General features: G+C 43.3%; 1 protein-coding gene across 3 annotated transcripts in view; it reads left to right on the top strand.

Moving 5' to 3' along the window:
* Positions 1 to 5181, top strand: part of wiza (WIZ zinc finger a) — a 22230-nt gene extending 17049 nt beyond the window's left edge. For all 3 annotated transcript variants that reach the window (XR_006833293.1, XR_006833294.1, XR_006833292.1), the window contains one exon: positions 5124 to 5181. The gene's annotated coding sequence lies outside the window, so the exon portion shown is untranslated. The remainder of the gene's footprint in view (positions 1 to 5123) is intronic.
* Positions 5182 to 17104: the final 11923 nt, after the last annotated feature.

Raw genomic sequence — 17104 nt, 5'->3', positions numbered from 1 at the left:
CTGCTTCCATTATATGATTTGACTATTAGATGATTCATGTTTCTTTGGAATTAAAAAAAAAAGTTTCACCATATTCAACAGAGAGTTCATTTCACGTGACACGGTTGACCTTAAAATGAGGCACAAATGTAAATGAATCACTAATCACATTAAACACATTCTTTGTCAAAGCAACAAAATAACTAGGGCTTTATAATGATGGTGAAATTTGAGACATTTTGGGATTAAGTGGGTTAAAATCTTCCAAGAAGTGACACAGGGGTGGCAGAGGAATTTGGGGATTAAGTGGGTTAAAATCTTCCAAGAAGTGACACAGGGGTGGCAGAGCAATTTGGGGATTAAGTGGGTTAAAATCATCATAGTATTGTGGCACTTTAGCAACCCTTTATTCATATTACAAATCACATTTCTTGAATTCTCCAAGTAGTCAAAATTAAAGGGCACTTCATTTAATATAGCAGGCTTTTACAATTCAATATCGGTCCACAATTTCTACTTAAAGGCACTCTTTTTGTAGAACGACCCAATACTTGTTCCTTTCAGTCAGCAACCCCATCATTCATTTCATTCGATAACTTAAATTCTGCTCCTTTCAACTCTTTCCATATAACTGTACTTGATTTGTATTGACTATAGTCCAAAAAGACTTGTCCATCCCAAACAGCATCCTATTCCCTATATATATACGACCCTGGTCAAAAGTAGTGCACTATATAGGGAATAGGGTGCCATTTGGGACGCTGGCAATGAGCATTGAATATAGTCCAGACAGAGTTACTGTTTTCTTGCTGAAAGGAGGAAAGCCAACCCAATTAATCAAACTGTTATATTTAATGAAAGCAGACATTTTTAATGTTATGAACATACGCTCCTTCAACAGATGTAGTTGACCTTGGTGGGTGGATGGTGAAATAGATCTACCAGAAAATATTAGTTTGGGGTTGTGTTCCTTCCTGAGGACCATAATGGAACCTCTAAACTGAAGATCGATTGTCATGGTTATTACACAGGACAGAAGGAACCTCTGCTACTGAAACATATCTCTGTCTTCTTTCTGTCCTAGATACCAATCAAGGAAAGACATATTCCTATTCTGAAATGATAAAGGCTTTAAGGATTGCACAAGGCTTTTGGATGGCTCTCCAATGAAGCTGCATTTGCAATTCAGATCTGATCTTCATCTAATCTTCCCAATCCAGGCCTCCCATTCCCTTCCCAACACTGTATAACGTTACCAATGATCCATTTATAACCTGGGTGGATTTGATGACTCCTCCATGAAATCTCATCCTCCATGCTTCAGTGGAAACCAGATGACCTTGGGCTGGAAGGGAGTGAGAGAGAATGTGTGTGTGTGTGTGTGTGTGTGTGTGTGCATACAGGTGTGCTTTGTTCATGTGTGTGCATCTAGAAACTGGCATGGTCCTCATTGAGGAAGGGCTAGGCTAAACATCTGTTGTAACTGCTGTGAGCGAGCGGGTGTCTCTCTCAGTCATTGTGGGAATGGTCCGCTGTCAGGTGTCTCCTTTCCATTTCCAAGAACTTACTCACTCAACCTTCCAATGGGTTTATTATTTTATCCAGACAGATTGGAGTTAGTAGCCAAAGTCCCTTTATTGTTGGTGGTGGTGGGTCTGTGAATACGGTTGAACGTTTTCCTTGAGTGCAGCCCGCCTGAGGATATTCAAGGATCTTTCCTTTCTTAGGTTGTTATGGCAACACTTAAACTCTGTAACCAATTAGAGTAGACCAGTATAAAACCAGAAGAGAGGATGAGTAAATGAGCTGTGTACCTCAATGTCAGAATGACATATACTTCATCTAAGCCTGGATTACAATGCATATAGTGGTGGTATGCTCACCAGACCTGGGTTCAAATACTTTTTGAAATGTTTCATACTATGATCGTTTGCTTTAGCCGGTGTCTGGAGTGCTAGGTGGGAGGGGTTAGCAGTATTTGGGACTTTTCTTTTGGCTCCATTGTAACAGGAAAGCTCAATCAAGAACAGATACAAGTATTTGAAATAATTTCAAATAGTATTTGAACCCAGGTGTGATGCTCACATCCCTTAAAACATTTATCCAGGTGCTGGAATAGAGAGAGTAGTGTCGTGCAGTAGTAGAGCCCCTGAAACAAGACAGAGCCTGCAATGGATAGGGGTTGACATCTCTTCTCTACCAAGCCAGTGGTGTGGTCTACTGAGTCAACACATGGTCAAATGTATTCCAGGAAAGAAAGGCTTACTGATACAAGCTGGAGGGAAAGTGAGCACTTTATATGTGTCAGCTTGGTGTGTGTGTGTGTGTGTGTGTGTGTGTGTGTGTGTGTGTGTGTGTGTGTGTGTGTGTGTGTGTGTGTGTGTGTGTGTGTGTGTGTGTGTGTGTGTGTGTGTGTGTGTGTGTGTGTGTGTGTGTGTGTGTGTGCGTGTGCGCGTGTGTGTGTGTGTGCGTGCGTGCGTGTACGTGTGTGTGTTTGCGTGCGTGTGTGTGTGTGTGTGTGTGTGTGTGTGTGTGTGTCTAAACCATTGTGTAAACCCTGGTGACTTCCCTGCATCACTCAGCAATAGGGCAGGGTCAACTCTCAGCTCCTTATCTGCCGCAGTGCATCTGAGGACACACACACACACTTACTCACACACACTCTTCCAAATATGTGACAAAGTCAAACGGCAGGAAGTAACACTCCATGTATTCGGGCGCTGAAGATCAGCGTGGTAGCGGGGTTGAGCAGACATATGCAGTGCTTACTGGGATTGCAGTCTCCGCGAACGTGGAAACATTGCCTTTACATTTCACTCATGCTACAACGCTGATCCTCGGCACTATTGATTGAATCCAGCCCTTCAACTCAGTGACTCTTCATTGCGTCACACATAAACACATATCCTCCTCGTCTTTGCGGCGCAATAAAAAACCGAAGCAAAAAATTCCAAACAACGGTCCAGAAAATGTGGTTATCTTTGAGTTCTCGGCGAGAAGTTGATAAAGGCTTTGTGCTCCCGGGTTGTTTATATTGACATGTCTAGCGTTCAGTAAACGTCTGCTGACTCCTACTCTGGTTCTGGGACTTGGCCGAGGAGAAGGAGACCCAAGCAAAGTTTGGCTCCTGAATTAGAGATGACTCGTGTTCTTTAAGAATCATTTGTCCAATCGGTGTTCTCTCCGCTTCTCTGTTATATAACCTTGATGGTCTTCGGTATAGATAGGTTTCTAGGCCTCTATAGGAAAGTCTGTCACGCGGAACGCCACTACCACTTTATAAGGACCATAACTCAGGGGGGATCATTCGCTCTACAGCTCATTTACTGCTGTCTACAGGAGATCACTTACAGCCCAAGCCACTGGAGGCTCAGAGACAGTAATTGAGCGTTAATAATACATTTTGTTTACGTTCTTATGTCAGGGCTCTGGGTAGATACGTTCGTTTGGAAAGGTGTCATTTACAAGGTGCTTAATGGCCGTTGGGGATGAGGAAGGGATCAATTTGAAGCCAAGCAGGAAGTGGATGCAGGGAGAACGAGAGTAGGTGACAATGTCAACATGGGATTTTCTCTTCTTTTCTCGCTCATCATTCTCCAGTTCAGTTACTGTAAATCAGCCCTCATAGCAGCCTTTCCATTTGCCGGCCATAAAGTGTCATAGGCGAACCTGCAAGACAGAGGAATTCATGTGGGTTTAGTAAATATCAAATATGTCACAATTTAATTGAACACAGTATAGTGGCTGCTTCCTCTGCATCCCCTCTATCTGTCTCTCTCCCTTCTGTCTCTCTCCCTTCTGTCTCTCTCCCTTCTGTCTCTCTGCATCCCCTCGATCTGTCTCTCTCCCTTCTGTCTCTCTGCATCCCCTCTATCTGTCTCTCTCCCTTCTCCTTCTGTCTCTCTCCCTTCTGTCTCTCTGCCTCTATCTGTCTCTCTCCCTTCTGTCTCTCTCCCTTCTGTCTCTCTCCCTCTATCTGTCTCTCTCCCTCTATCTGTCTCTCTCCCTTCTGTCTCTCTCCCTTCTGTCTCTCTCCCTCTATCTGTCTCTCTCCCTCTATCTGTCTCTCTCCCTCTATCTGTCTCTCTCCCTTCTGTCTCTCTCCCTTCTGTCTCTCTCCCTCTATCTGTCTCTCTCCCTTCTGTCTCTCTGCATCCCCTCTATCTGTCTCTCTCCCTTCTGTCTCTCTCCCTTCTGTCTCTCTCCCTTCTGTCTCTCTCCCTCTATCTGTCTCTCTCCCTCTATCTGTCTCTCTCCCTTCTGTCTCTCTCCCTTCTGTCTCTCTCCCTCTATCTGTCTCTCTCCCTTCTGTTTCTCTGCCCCCCCCCCCTCTCTCTGCCCCCCCTTCACTGCAGAGCAGGGACGTGGGGCTGTGCATAGACTTAGAATGACCAGAGTAATGATGCATCACAACACCATGTTAGCCATATTGAGTGTACCCATAAGTGTACCAGTACCAGCCAAATTGCCTTGATCGGAGGGACTTTATCCAATCTAGTAGAACCAATTATATTTCTATGGGCTTGTCGTTGACCACTCTTAACTGTCAGGCTCTGAAAGAACAGAGTGCAGTTTAATTCCTAAGAAATCAAATGTATTTTGCAAGAGAGCCCTGGAGATTATATCTGGGTATCTGAGTTTCCTCCGGGCTAAATGATGAACCTTTGGGACTCCGGAGAAGGATTTGGACATCTACTAGACAGCAAAACAAACAGGCCAACAGACACACTGTTGCCAATGTCTCGTACTTTGTGAACCACTCCTAAAGAGTCCTAAACACTCTCACTCTCTCGCTCTCTATCGCATTCTCTCTCTTCCCCTCTTTCTCCCCCCCCCCTACATGATTATTCAGTTAGTGCAGTGGACCTGATCCTAACCCCCTGGGGGGCCTCAACACCAGACCCAGCCTCAGGACAGTTGGTTTCAACGGTTGTGAAACTGCTGCTGCTCGTGCCAGGGACATGAACTAATGACCATGATGGCCACCACGGACTAATAACTCCTCTACAGCGAACCGCGAGGACAGGGGGAAAGTGTGATTTATGAGCTTGCCTTTCCAAATGGGAGGAAGGTTTACCTAATGCATTAAATACTTTCACATTTCTACAGCATCTCACTTTGGGTTTGCAGTCTATGGTGCGAAGGTGTGTGTGTGTGTGTGTGTGTGTGTGTGTGTGTGTGTGTGTGTGTGTGTGTGTGTGTGTGTGTGTGTGTGTGTGTGTGTGTGTGTGTGTGTGTGTGTGTGTGTGTGTGTGTGTGTGTGTGTGTGTGTGTGTGTGTGTGTGTGTGTGTGTGTGTGTGTGTGTGTGTGTGTGGCTCTATGGCCCCGTTCTACAGACAGAGGTTAGACAACGAGAGACAAGAAGATGAGGGTTTTATTGTTGCTGTCTGGTTGTGTTTAGATATGTGTTCGGTGTATGTTTCCTCGTGGTGAAAACCAAAACAAGGGCTGGATAGAGATGCTGAATGATCAAAATCACGTTTTTCACATCTAGTGGACAATGAATAAACCCAATTTTGCTTTTACGCTTCTAAAATGATGTAATGTTGGATTATTTTCTGAGAATCATTATTATTTTTAATGAACTGGTAATGGTTTGAACTCATGTTAGTAGATCTCCTGAAATTGTGTATCCATGACCGTGGTCTAAAAATGGACCAGGTTCATCTCATAATTGGGACTCAATGGTGAAATCCAACAGGTGTTTCATTGAAAACCCAACGAGCTTAATTCCAATAACAGATTTTTTAATAAACCCAGCTAGACAAGAATACATATGAACGTTAGCCGCATAGCTACCTAATTCCCATACAAGCTGAAAATATATTTGGGAAACATGAGAGACGATTGGTTTACATGCTCCAGAGTTTGGTGGGCGCATTATTCTGATTTTGTACACCCCATATTTCACTTCATTGGCCTTGTAAAGCAGAGAGTGCCAGAGCACTCAGACTGCGGGTCGAGTTCAAAGGAGACAGGCAGGTTCGTATTGGCATCATTCATTATGCAGCTGTGGTGTAGTGATCATCTGATCTATGTCTAAAGGCTCTCTCCCTCTCTCTCTCTCTCTCTCTCTCTCTCTCTCTCTCTCTCTCTCTCTCTCTCTCTCTCTCTCTCTCTCTCTCTCTCTCTCTCTCCCTCTCCCTCTCCCTCTCCCTCTCCCTCTCCCTCTCCCTCTCCCTCTCCCTCTCCCTCTCCCTCTCTGCTATGATAGCTTGAGCCAGAAAAATATTGTGTGTTCAGTAAATGAAAAGTGGCCCTAATGCTTAAGGAATTATAGTCCAAGGCACCGGCCGTTGACGTTTGAGTGACCCTTGCTAAATCTAATTTCCTCTCCTGGTAAATTGACCAAAGGGACCTTGATTTTTCCTCTTTGCTCTTGGATGCGAAGGTTGGATGATGTGAGGAGTGTTTGGGACTGGGGATGAGGGATAGCGAGTGTATTTTATATTGGTATAACGCTGATTAAATCAATTCCATGGGCCAATGGTCATTTATGCAGTCAGATTTTCCAGACCCCAGCCAGGTTGGTGACTGTCGTCAAAAACAACCGGACTGTTCTAAAACATAAGATAAAACACGTAAGAGACTCTAACAGTGTCTCATCAGTCATGAGATAAATCTCTCTCTCTCTCTCTCTCTCTCTCTCTCTCTCTCTCTCTCTCTCTCTCTCTCTCTCTCTCTCTCTCTCTCTCTCTCTCTGTCTGTGTTTATTTTTGTCTAAAATATCCAGTTGTCTCCATCTGGTCTAGTAGGCCGTGACCAGACACATATATGGTAACAAAAGGAGCATATCGACAGACAAACTGCAACCTTTAACCCTCGCAGGAAAACAAACAGTGTTGTGCCGGAAGAATAGTTTTTACTTTATGCAACAGTCTAACATGCTTATTTTTTATTTTCTCTTGCAATGAATCATTCTTCTATCTTTCATTTTCTGGGACTGTGTGATGGTAAATAGCCCCTCAGCCCATACAGAGTTCTGGGCTGATCATGGAGGATGCAGCTGCAGAGAACCACCCAGTCCTGTCATCCCTTCTACGCTACTAAGCAACTAACTGTCAGTCTGCATCTAGTTCCCTCAAACTCAACTCAAAGCCAGTTCCACTGCATTTCTTTCATTGTTCCCATCTAATCAGAGACAGATTTAGACCTGGGACACCAGGTGTGTGCAATTAATGATCAGGTAGAACAGAAAACCAGCAGGCTCCGGAACAGAAAACCAGGTAGAACAGAAAACCAGCAGGCTCCGGAACAGAAAACCAGGTAGAACAGAAAACCAGCAGGCTCCGGAACAGAAAACCAGGTAGAACAGAAAACCAGCAGGCTCTGGAACAGAAAACCAGGTAGAACAGAAAACCAGCAGGCTCCGGAACAGAAAACCAGGTAGAACCGAAAACCAGCAGGCTCCGGAACAGAAAACCAGGTAGAACAGAAAACCAGCAGGCTCCGGAACAGAAAACCAGGGAGAACAGAAAACCAGCAGGCTCCGGAACAGAAAACCAGGTAGAACAGAAAACCAACAGGCTCCGGAACAGAAAACCAGGTAGAACAGAAAACCAGCAGGCTCCAGAACAGAAAACCAGGGAGAACAGAAAACCAGCAGGCTCCGGAACAGAAAACCAGGTAGAACAGAAAACCAGCAGGCTCCGGAACAGAAAACCAGGTAAAACAGAAAACCAGCAGGCTCCGGAACAGAAAACCAGGTAGAACACAAAACCAGCAGGCTCCGGAACAGAAAACCAGGTAGAACAGAAAACCAGCAGGCTCCGGAACAGAAAACCAGGTAGAACAGAAAACCAGCAGGCTCCGGACCTCGTAGGGTAACAACAGAAAACCAGCAGGCTCCGGACCTCGTAGGGTAAGAGTTGAATACTCCTAATTTAGTATATAGTAACAGACTTGTTCAGTCCAGATACTTCACACAGCCTTTCTTAGTTCAGGATGTGTGCAGGAGTGCAGGGAATCACATAGGCCTATCATTTCCCAATGCCATCGGTCAATAGCTTCTCTATTTATGATGCAGTTCAGTGTTGGGGTCAATTCCATTTCAATTCAGTCAATCCATAAAGTAAACAAAAATTAATTGGACTTTCAATTTACCTCCTGAATTGATTGAATCGAAATGGAATTGACCCCCAACCCTGAACTGTACTTTATGTGAGAAGCTACGTATGTGAGAAGCTATGTAAGCTGGGCTTGCTCAACACAATAGCCCCCCCCGTAACTCTATTGTATGAACATCTCATGAAGGGGAATGCTAATGGTATGGAACACTAACAGGGAATAATAGCTCATTACAAACTACACCACTTATTCCAGTAAAATCAGAAACTAGGCCAACGCATTAACTATGCTGGCAGCACATTAGCTTGTTTTCTCCTTCCAGATTTGAACAATGCCTCTGGAATAGGGGGCATCTGGTGGAGCGGGAATAAGCAGTGCCGTATTGGGACATTGATTTGTCTGACCTAATGAAAAACACTAAATGTTTTTTTTTTATAGTAGGGGCTTTAGACTAAGCGTTCACAAGTTTACTGTGTGGAAATACCAATGTGATTCATGAGTTTCAATTTAGGATTTATTGTTCTTCAGAAACCTTCATTCCACTCGGTTACTGAGGGTACATTCAGACAGTGCATGCCCCTCAAATGGCAACCTATTCCCTATGTAGTGCACTTCTTTTGACCAGGGCCCATAAGGCTCCCACAGGGTGCTAGTCAAAAGTAGTGCACGACATGGCGAAAAGGCTGCCATTTCAGATGTAGTCAGTGTTTCAGTTAGAATTAATATATATATCTGTCCCAGAATGGCTGGCTGTCCCTAACTGTAGGAAACTGACTAAAATGAATACTGGTGTTCAAAAACAACAGATGAATAGTGCAATCTTAAACATATTCATGTTTTATATACAGAGCTGACTTGTTTTGAGCTTATTGCTTTCCATATTATATAGGCTAATACTTGGATTCAACATCAGCAGATAAATTGTGCATCTTCATTTATGTTTTGCAGTGGGACAAAAAAGTATTTAGTCAGGCACCAATTGTGCAAGTTCTCCCACTTAAAAATATGAGAGAGGCCTGTAATTTTCATCATAGGTACACTTCAAATATGACAGACAAAATGAGGAAAACAATACAGAAAATCACATTGTAGGATGTGTAATTAATTTATTTGCAAATTATGGTGGAAAATAAGTATTTGGTCAATAACAAAAGTTTATCTCAGTACTTTGTTATATACCCTTTGTTGGCAATGACAGAGGTCAAATGTTTTCTGTAAGTATTCACAAGGTTTTCACACACTGTTGCTGGTATTTTGGCACAATCCTCCATGCAGATCTCCTCTAGAGCAGTGATGTTTTGGGGCTGTTGCTGGGCAACACGGACTTTCAACTCCCTCCAAAGATGTTCTATGGGGTTGAGATCTGGAGACTGGCTAGGCCACTCCAGGACCTTGAAATGCTTCTTACGAAGCCACTCCTTCGTTGCCCGGGCAGTGTGTTTGGGATCATTGTCATGCTGAAAGACCCAGCCACATTTCATCTTCAATGCCCTTGCTGATGGAAGGAGGTTTTCACTCAAAATCTCACGATATATGGCCCCATTCATTCTTTCCTTTACACGGATCAGTCGTCCTGGTCACTTTGCAGAAAAACAGCCCCAAAGCATGATGTTTCCACCCCCATGCTTCACAGTAGGTATGGTGTTCTTTGGATGCAACTCAGCATTCTTTGTCCTCCAAACACGATGAGTTGAGTTTTTACCAAAAAGTTATATTCTGGTTTCATCTGACCATATAACATTCTCCCAATCTTCTTCTGGATCATCCAAATGCTCTCTAGCAAACTCCAGACAGGCTTGGACATGTACTGGCTTAAGCAGGGGGACATGTCTGGCACTGCAGGATTTGAGTCTCTGGCGGCGTAGTGTGTTACTGATGGTAGGCTTTGTTACTTTGGTCCCAGCTCTCTGCAGGTCATTCTCTAGGTCCCCCCGTGTGGTTCTGGGATTTTTGCTCAACGTTCTTGTGATCATTTTGACCCCACGGGGTGAGATCTTGCGTGGAGCCCCAGATCGAGGGAGATTATCAGTGGTCTTGTATGTCTTCCATTTCCTAATAATTTCTCCCACAGTTGATTTCTTCAAACCAAGCTGCTTACCTATTGCAGATTCAGTCTTCCCAGCCTGGTGCAGGTCTACAATTTTGTTTCTGGGTTCCTTTGACAGCTCTTTGGTGTTGGCCATAGTGGAGTTTGGAGTGTGACTGTTTGAGGTTGTGGACAGGTGTCTTTTATACTGATAACAAGTTCAAACAGGTGCCATTAATACAGGTAATGAGTGGAGGACAGAGGAGCCTCTTAAAGAAGTTGTTACAGGTCTGTGAGAGCCAGAAATCTTGCTTATTTGTAGGTGACCAAATACTTATTTTCCACCATAATTTGCAAATAAATTCATTAAAAATCCTACAATGTGATTTTCTGGATTTTCTTTTTCATTTTGTCTGTCATAGTTGAAGTGTACCTATGATGAAAATTACAGGCCTCTCTCATCTTTTTAAGTGGGAGAACTTGCACAATCAGTGGCTGACTAAATACTTTTTTGCCCCACTGTATATGCCGAACGTACGTGTTTTATTGATTCTATACTGAATTACATGTAAATTAGATCTATAAGTCTACTTGGAGAACATCATCCATGTATCCAATATCCATACCATCCTGTTTATGTCACTAAACTCTCTCATTGGCACTGTACATAAAATGTGTGTGTGTGCATGTGTGTGCTGGTTTTTGGTTTTCCCTTTCAATTAAGACCTAGACAACCAGGTGAGGGGAGTTCCTTACTAATCAGTGACCTTAATTCTTTAATCAAGTACAAGGGAGGAACGAAAACCTGCAGACACTCAGCCCTCCGTGGAAAGAGTTTGACACGTGATTTAAAAGGAAAATAGGTTGATTTTTTTCGAATAGTATTATTTTGACATAAGTATTTTACAAAGTAATATATGCCATTTAGCAGACGCTTTTATCCAAAGCGACTTACAGTCATGTGTGCATACATTCTACGTATGGGTGGTCCCGGGGATCGAACCCACTACCCTGGCGTTACAAGCGCCATGCTCTACCAACTGAGCTACAGAAGGACCACCCAGAAGGACCAAGTAAGTATTCATATATCTATGCCAAAGGATGGCATGGCATAAAGAGAATCACACAATTGTGTGTGTGTGCTTGTGTGCATGCATGCATGTCTACAATAGAGATAAGATGGAAAGCACCCAATCATTGTGGGCGGGATTTCAAACATGGATGAAATGGTTCATGAGAGATAAATACATGAGCCAAAACAACATAGACAGAGAGTTTATCGGAAAGGAAGAGTTGAAATAGATTTCCTGGTTTCTCTTTGGGAAAGGGCCAATAGATGGGCCTACAGTGTGAGTCATGTTTGTAATCAGGCCCTGTTATGAGTAATGATTCAAACGATGCTTTGTAATATTAATGAATCAATAGAGGGAGGCAGTCACAATTTAATGTTGTTATAAGTAATATGATATACAATAAATTGTGTTATTGGTGTTTGTAGCCAGCAATGTTGAATTAAATTACAAAACCATGTAATTTGACTGTTTGCAGTGTAAAATGCATGGCATTTTTGTCTATCATGCAACTGTGAAATACTAAGGGTTGAACCTGCCATGTTTTCAAAGGGTTGAAGCTTGAAGTTGCCAGACAGTGTTAGAGACGAGAGTTCGGGAGGGTAAGTCGTCATTTTTGTGTGTGAAATATGAATAATGTCGTTTCTGGGCCAGCAATGCTAGAAACACCTTGAATGAATTTATTTGTTAAAGTTGTAATGTATCAATGCAATCTGATCTCGTGTTTCTCCTGTTTTATGCTTCATTCCCTCAATTCATTCCCTCAACAATTTAGCAGCTTAGCCTATTTGCAGTTGAAGTCGGAAGTTTACATACACCTTAGCCAAATACATGTAAACTCAGTTTCACAATTCCTGACTTTTAATCCCAGTAAAAATTCCCTGTCTTAGGTCAGTTAGGATCACCACTTTATTTTAAGAATCTGAAATGTCAGAATAATAGCAGAGAGAATGATTTATTTCAGCTTTTATTTCATTCATCACATTCCCAGTGGGTCAGAAGTTTACATACACTCAATTAGTATTTGGTAGCATTTCCTTTAAATTGTTTAACTTGGATCAAACGTTTTGGGTAGCCTTCCACAACCTTCCCACAATAAATTGGATGAATTTTGGCCCATTCCTCCTAACAGAGCTGGTGTAACTGAGTCAGGTTTGTAGGCCTCCTTGCTCGCACACGCTTTTTCAGTTCTGCCCTCAAATGTTCTACAAGCTTGAGTTCAGGGCTTTGTGATGGCCACTCCAATACCTTGACTTTGTTGTCCTTAAGCCATTTTGCCAAAACTTTGGAAGTATGCTTGGGGTCATTGTCAATTTGGAAGACCCATTTGCGACCAAGCTTTAACTTCCTGACTGGTGTCTTGAAATGTTGCTTGAATATATCCACATAATTTTCCATCCTCATGATGCCATACATTTTGTGAAGTGCACCAGTCCCTCCTGCAGCAAAGCACCCCCACAACATGATGCTGCCACCCCCGTGCTTCACGGTTGGGATGGTGTTATTCGGCTTGCAAGCCTCCCCCTTTTTCCTCCAAACATAACGATGGTCATTACGGCCAAACAGTTCTATTTTTGTGTCCTCAGACCAAAATGTACAATCTTTGTCCCCATGTGCAGTTGCAAACCGTAGTCTGACTTTTTTTTATGGCAGATTTGGAGCAGTGGCTTCTTCCTTGCTGAGCGGCCTTTCAGGTTATGTCGATATAGGACTTGTTTTACTGTGGATATAGATACTGTTTCACCTGTTTCCTCCAGCATCTTCACAAGGTTCTTTGCTGTTGTTCTGGGATTGATTTGCACTTTTCGCACCAAAGTACGTTCATCTCTAGGAGACAGAACGTGTCTCCTTCCTGAGCGGTATGACCGCTGTGTGGTCCCATGGTGTTTATACTTGCGTACTATTGTTTGTACAGATGGACGTGGTACCTTCAGTCGTTTGGAAATTGCTCTCAAGGATGAACCAGACTTGTGAAGGTCTAAAAACAAAAATCTGAGGTCTTGGCTGATTTCTTTTGATTTTCCCACGATCAAGCAAAGAGGCACTGAGTTTGAAGGTAGGCCTTGAAATACATCCACAGGTACACCTCCAATTGACTCAAATTATGTCAATTAGCCTATCAGAAGCTTCTAAAGCCATGACATAATTTTCTGGAATTTTCCAAGCTGTTTAAAGGCACAGTCAACTTTGTGTATGTAAACTTCTGACCCACTGGAATTGTGATACAGTGAATTATAAGTGAAATAATCTGTCCGTAAACAATTATTGGAAAATGACTTGTGTCATGAACAAAGTAGATGTCCTAACCGACTTGCCAAAACTATAGTTTGTTAACAAGAAATTGGTAGTGATTGAAAAACACGTTTTAATGACTCCAACCCAACCTTCCGACTTCAACTGTATGTACACTGAACCTTGAGACCATAAAGTGATTAACAGTTGAGGGCAGTTTAGTGAAATTTGAAAACAATTCTAAGCACCACTGAGTTGTTTGAGTCAAAGTCTCACCCTGTGTATCTATGTGTTAGCAGCATAGTGGCAGCCCTGTTGTGGGCCACACTGACATCGTCTCAATCTCAACAATCGATAAATAGGCTCTTTTCCAACATTTACACTACGCATTACAACACAAGCTTATTTTTTATTATTAAATTGAACCTTTATTGAACTAGGCTAGTCAGTTAAGAACAAATTCTTATTTACAATGACGGCCTACCGGGGAACAGTGTGTTAACTGCCTTGTCAGCTCTGGGATTCGATCCAGCAACCTTTCAGTTACTGGCCCAACACTCTAACCACTAGGCTACCTGCCACCCCATTCTAGTTATTACCTAGAATGAAGCAATACATTGGGCATGCTTTCTAGGTGGTATGCTAGTATGGACATTGGAACATGGCCATGGCTGAACTGCCAATAGACATATGGAAAAACACAGGAAAGTAGACCAGAGACCACATTACACCAAGAGTACATCAGTGGAGGCTGCAGAGAGGAGGACGGCTCATAGTAATGAATGGAACCGAATGAATCTATTCCAGCTATTATCATGAGCCGTCCTCCCCTCAGCAGCCTCCACTGCTGTACATGTGGCCAAGCAGAACAGTGTTCTAGTTGTGGCAGTGCCCATCCCACATACTGTACAGTCTCTGCCATCCCAGCGAAGCGCCAGGTGACTCGAAGCCAGGCCATGTGTTTTAGGTTTACACTGTCCCGGGATGCCAAGGAGTTGCCTGGCAACCTGCAACATGGTTGTTATTGTACAGAGACAGACACAGAGACACACCTGAAACAGACTTGCACAAGCATGTGTGCACGAATGCTCTCTCTCTCTCTGTCTCTCTCTCTCTCTCTCTCTCTCTCTCTCTCTCTCTCTCTCTCTCTCTCTCTCTCTCTCTCTCTCTCTCTCTCTCTCTCTCTCTCTCTCTCTCTCTCTCTCTCTCTCTCTCTCTCTCTCGTATGTACAGTGCCTATAGAAAGTATAAACACCTTTGATGCTCTCTCTCTCTCCTCTCTCTCTCTCTCTCTCTCTCTGTCTCTCTCTCTCTCTCTCTCTCTCTCTCTCTCTCTCTCTCTCTCTCTCTCTCTCTCTCTCTCTCTCTCTCTCTCTCTCTCTCTCTCTCTCTCTCTCTCTCTCTCTCTCTCTCTCTCTCTCTCTCTCTCTCTCTCTCTCTCTCTCTCTCTCTCTCTCTCTCTCTCTCTCTCTCTCTCTCTCTTATGTACAGTGCCTATAGAAAGTATACTCTGACATTTCACTGTCAAAGCGGAAGAGAAATGTGAACGTTTTAAAAAGAATCATTCAAAATAAAGCACCAATATACTTTGATTAGATAAGTATTCACCGCCTATATGAAACACCTTTGGCAGCAATTCCTTCTGGGTAAGTATCATGATTTGCACACCTGTATTTTGCAATATTTGACCATTATTCTTTTCAAAGTTCTGTCAAAGTGTTGGAGATCATGGCTAGACAGCAATTATCAAGTCTTTTCAAGCAAATTAAAAACTGTAACTTGGCCACTCAGGAACATCACTGTGTTCTTGGTAAGCAAGTCCAGTGTAGATTTTGCCTTGTGTTGTAGGTTATTGTCCTGCTGAAAGGTGAATTCCTCTTCCAGTGTCTGGTGTAAAGCAGACTGAAGGTTTTCCTCTAGGATTTTGCCTGTGCTTAGCTCCATCCCATTTCTTTTGATCCTGAAAATCTCCCCCATCGTTGCCGATGTCACGCATACCCAAACCATGATGCAGCCACCACCATGCTTGAAAATAGGTAGGCAGTTACTCTGTGATGTACTGTGTTGGATTTGCCCCAAACATAACACTTTGCATTTAGGCCATTTTTAATGTGTCTGGGTAGTTTAATACATCATCCACAGCATAATGATTAATTTGACCATGCTTAAAGAGATATTCAATGTCTGATTTGTTGTTGTTACCCATCTACCAATCATATCCTGCCTATTTGGCCCTGTCCGGTGGTATCATCGGATGGGGCCACAGTGTCTCCTGACCCCTCCTGTCTCAGCCTCCAGTATTTATGCTGCAGTCGTTTATGTGTCGATGGCTAGGGTCAATCTGTTATATCTGGAGTACTTCTCCTGTCTTATCCGGTGTCCTGTGTGAATTTAAGTATGCTCTCTCCAATTCTCTCTTTCTCTCGGAGGAGGACCTGAGCCCTAGGACCATGCCTCAGGCATACCTGGCATGATGACTCCTTGCTGTCCCCAGTCCACCTGGCCGTGCTGCTGCTCCAGTTTCAACTGTTCTGCCTGCGGCTATGGAACCCTGACCTGTTCACCGGATGTGCTATCTGTCCCAGACCTGCTGTTTTCAACTCTCTAGAGACAACAGGAGTGGTAGAGATACTCTTAATGATCGGCTATGAAAAGCCAACGGACATTTACTCCTGAGGTGCTGACTTGCTGCACCCTCGACAACTACTGTGATTATTATTATTTGACCATGCTGGTCATTTATGAACATTTGAACATCTTGGCCATGTTCTGTTATAATCTCCACCCGGCACAGCCAGAAGAGAACTGTCCACCCCTCATAGCCTGGTTCCTCTCTAGGTTTCTTCCTAGGTTTTGGCCTTTCTAGGGAGTTTTTCCTAGCTACCGTGCTTCTACACTTGCATTGCTTGGGGTTTGGGGTTTTAGGCTGGGTTTCTGTATAGCACTTTGAGATATCAGCTGATGTAAGAAGGGCTTTATAAATACATTTTATTTGATTTGATCTGCCCTTCTTTATGAGGCTTCTGAAAATCTCCCTGGTCTTTGTAGTTGAATCTGTGCTTGAAATTCAATACTTGACTTGGGACCATTTCTTACTTTTTGATCAGTTGAGCAGAATTTGACTTCTGAACTAACTTTGGCTTGCCTAAACAAAGGGGTGAATATTTAAGCAACGACTATATTTTTGTAATTGAATTTGTAATTTCAATCCCACTTTAATGCAACAAAATGTGATAAAAGTTCCAGAGGGTGTAGAGTTTCTATAGGCCCTGTATGTGTTCTTACTACAGTATTACTGTCTTCCCGTCTTGTTATCACTACTGTCAGCTCTATATTTCTACCTTACACATTAGTCCAGCACTTGTTCCTCTGACTGGTGCCTCTCTCCACCGGGGCCACCTACATGTCAGCTCTATATTTCTTCCTTACACATTAGTCCAGCACTTGTTCCTCTGACTGGTGCCTCTCTCCACCGGGGCCACCTACATGTCAGCTCTATATTTCTACCTTACACATTAGTCCAGCACTTGTTCCTCTGACGGGTGCCTCTCTCCACCGGGGCCACCTACATGTCAGCTCTATATTTCTTCCTTACACATTAGTCCAGCACTTGTTCCTCTGACTGGTGCCCCTCTTCACCGGGGCCACCTACATGTCAGCTCTATATTTCTACCTTACACATTAGTCCAGCACTTGTTCCTCTGACTGGTGCCTCTCTCCACCGGGGCC

This window comes from Oncorhynchus gorbuscha, linkage group LG18 (assembly GCF_021184085.1).
Source record: "Oncorhynchus gorbuscha isolate QuinsamMale2020 ecotype Even-year linkage group LG18, OgorEven_v1.0, whole genome shotgun sequence".
Classification (NCBI taxonomy): Eukaryota; Metazoa; Chordata; class Actinopteri; order Salmoniformes; family Salmonidae; genus Oncorhynchus; species Oncorhynchus gorbuscha.
This window is presented reverse-complemented; position numbering and strand designations above follow the sequence as displayed.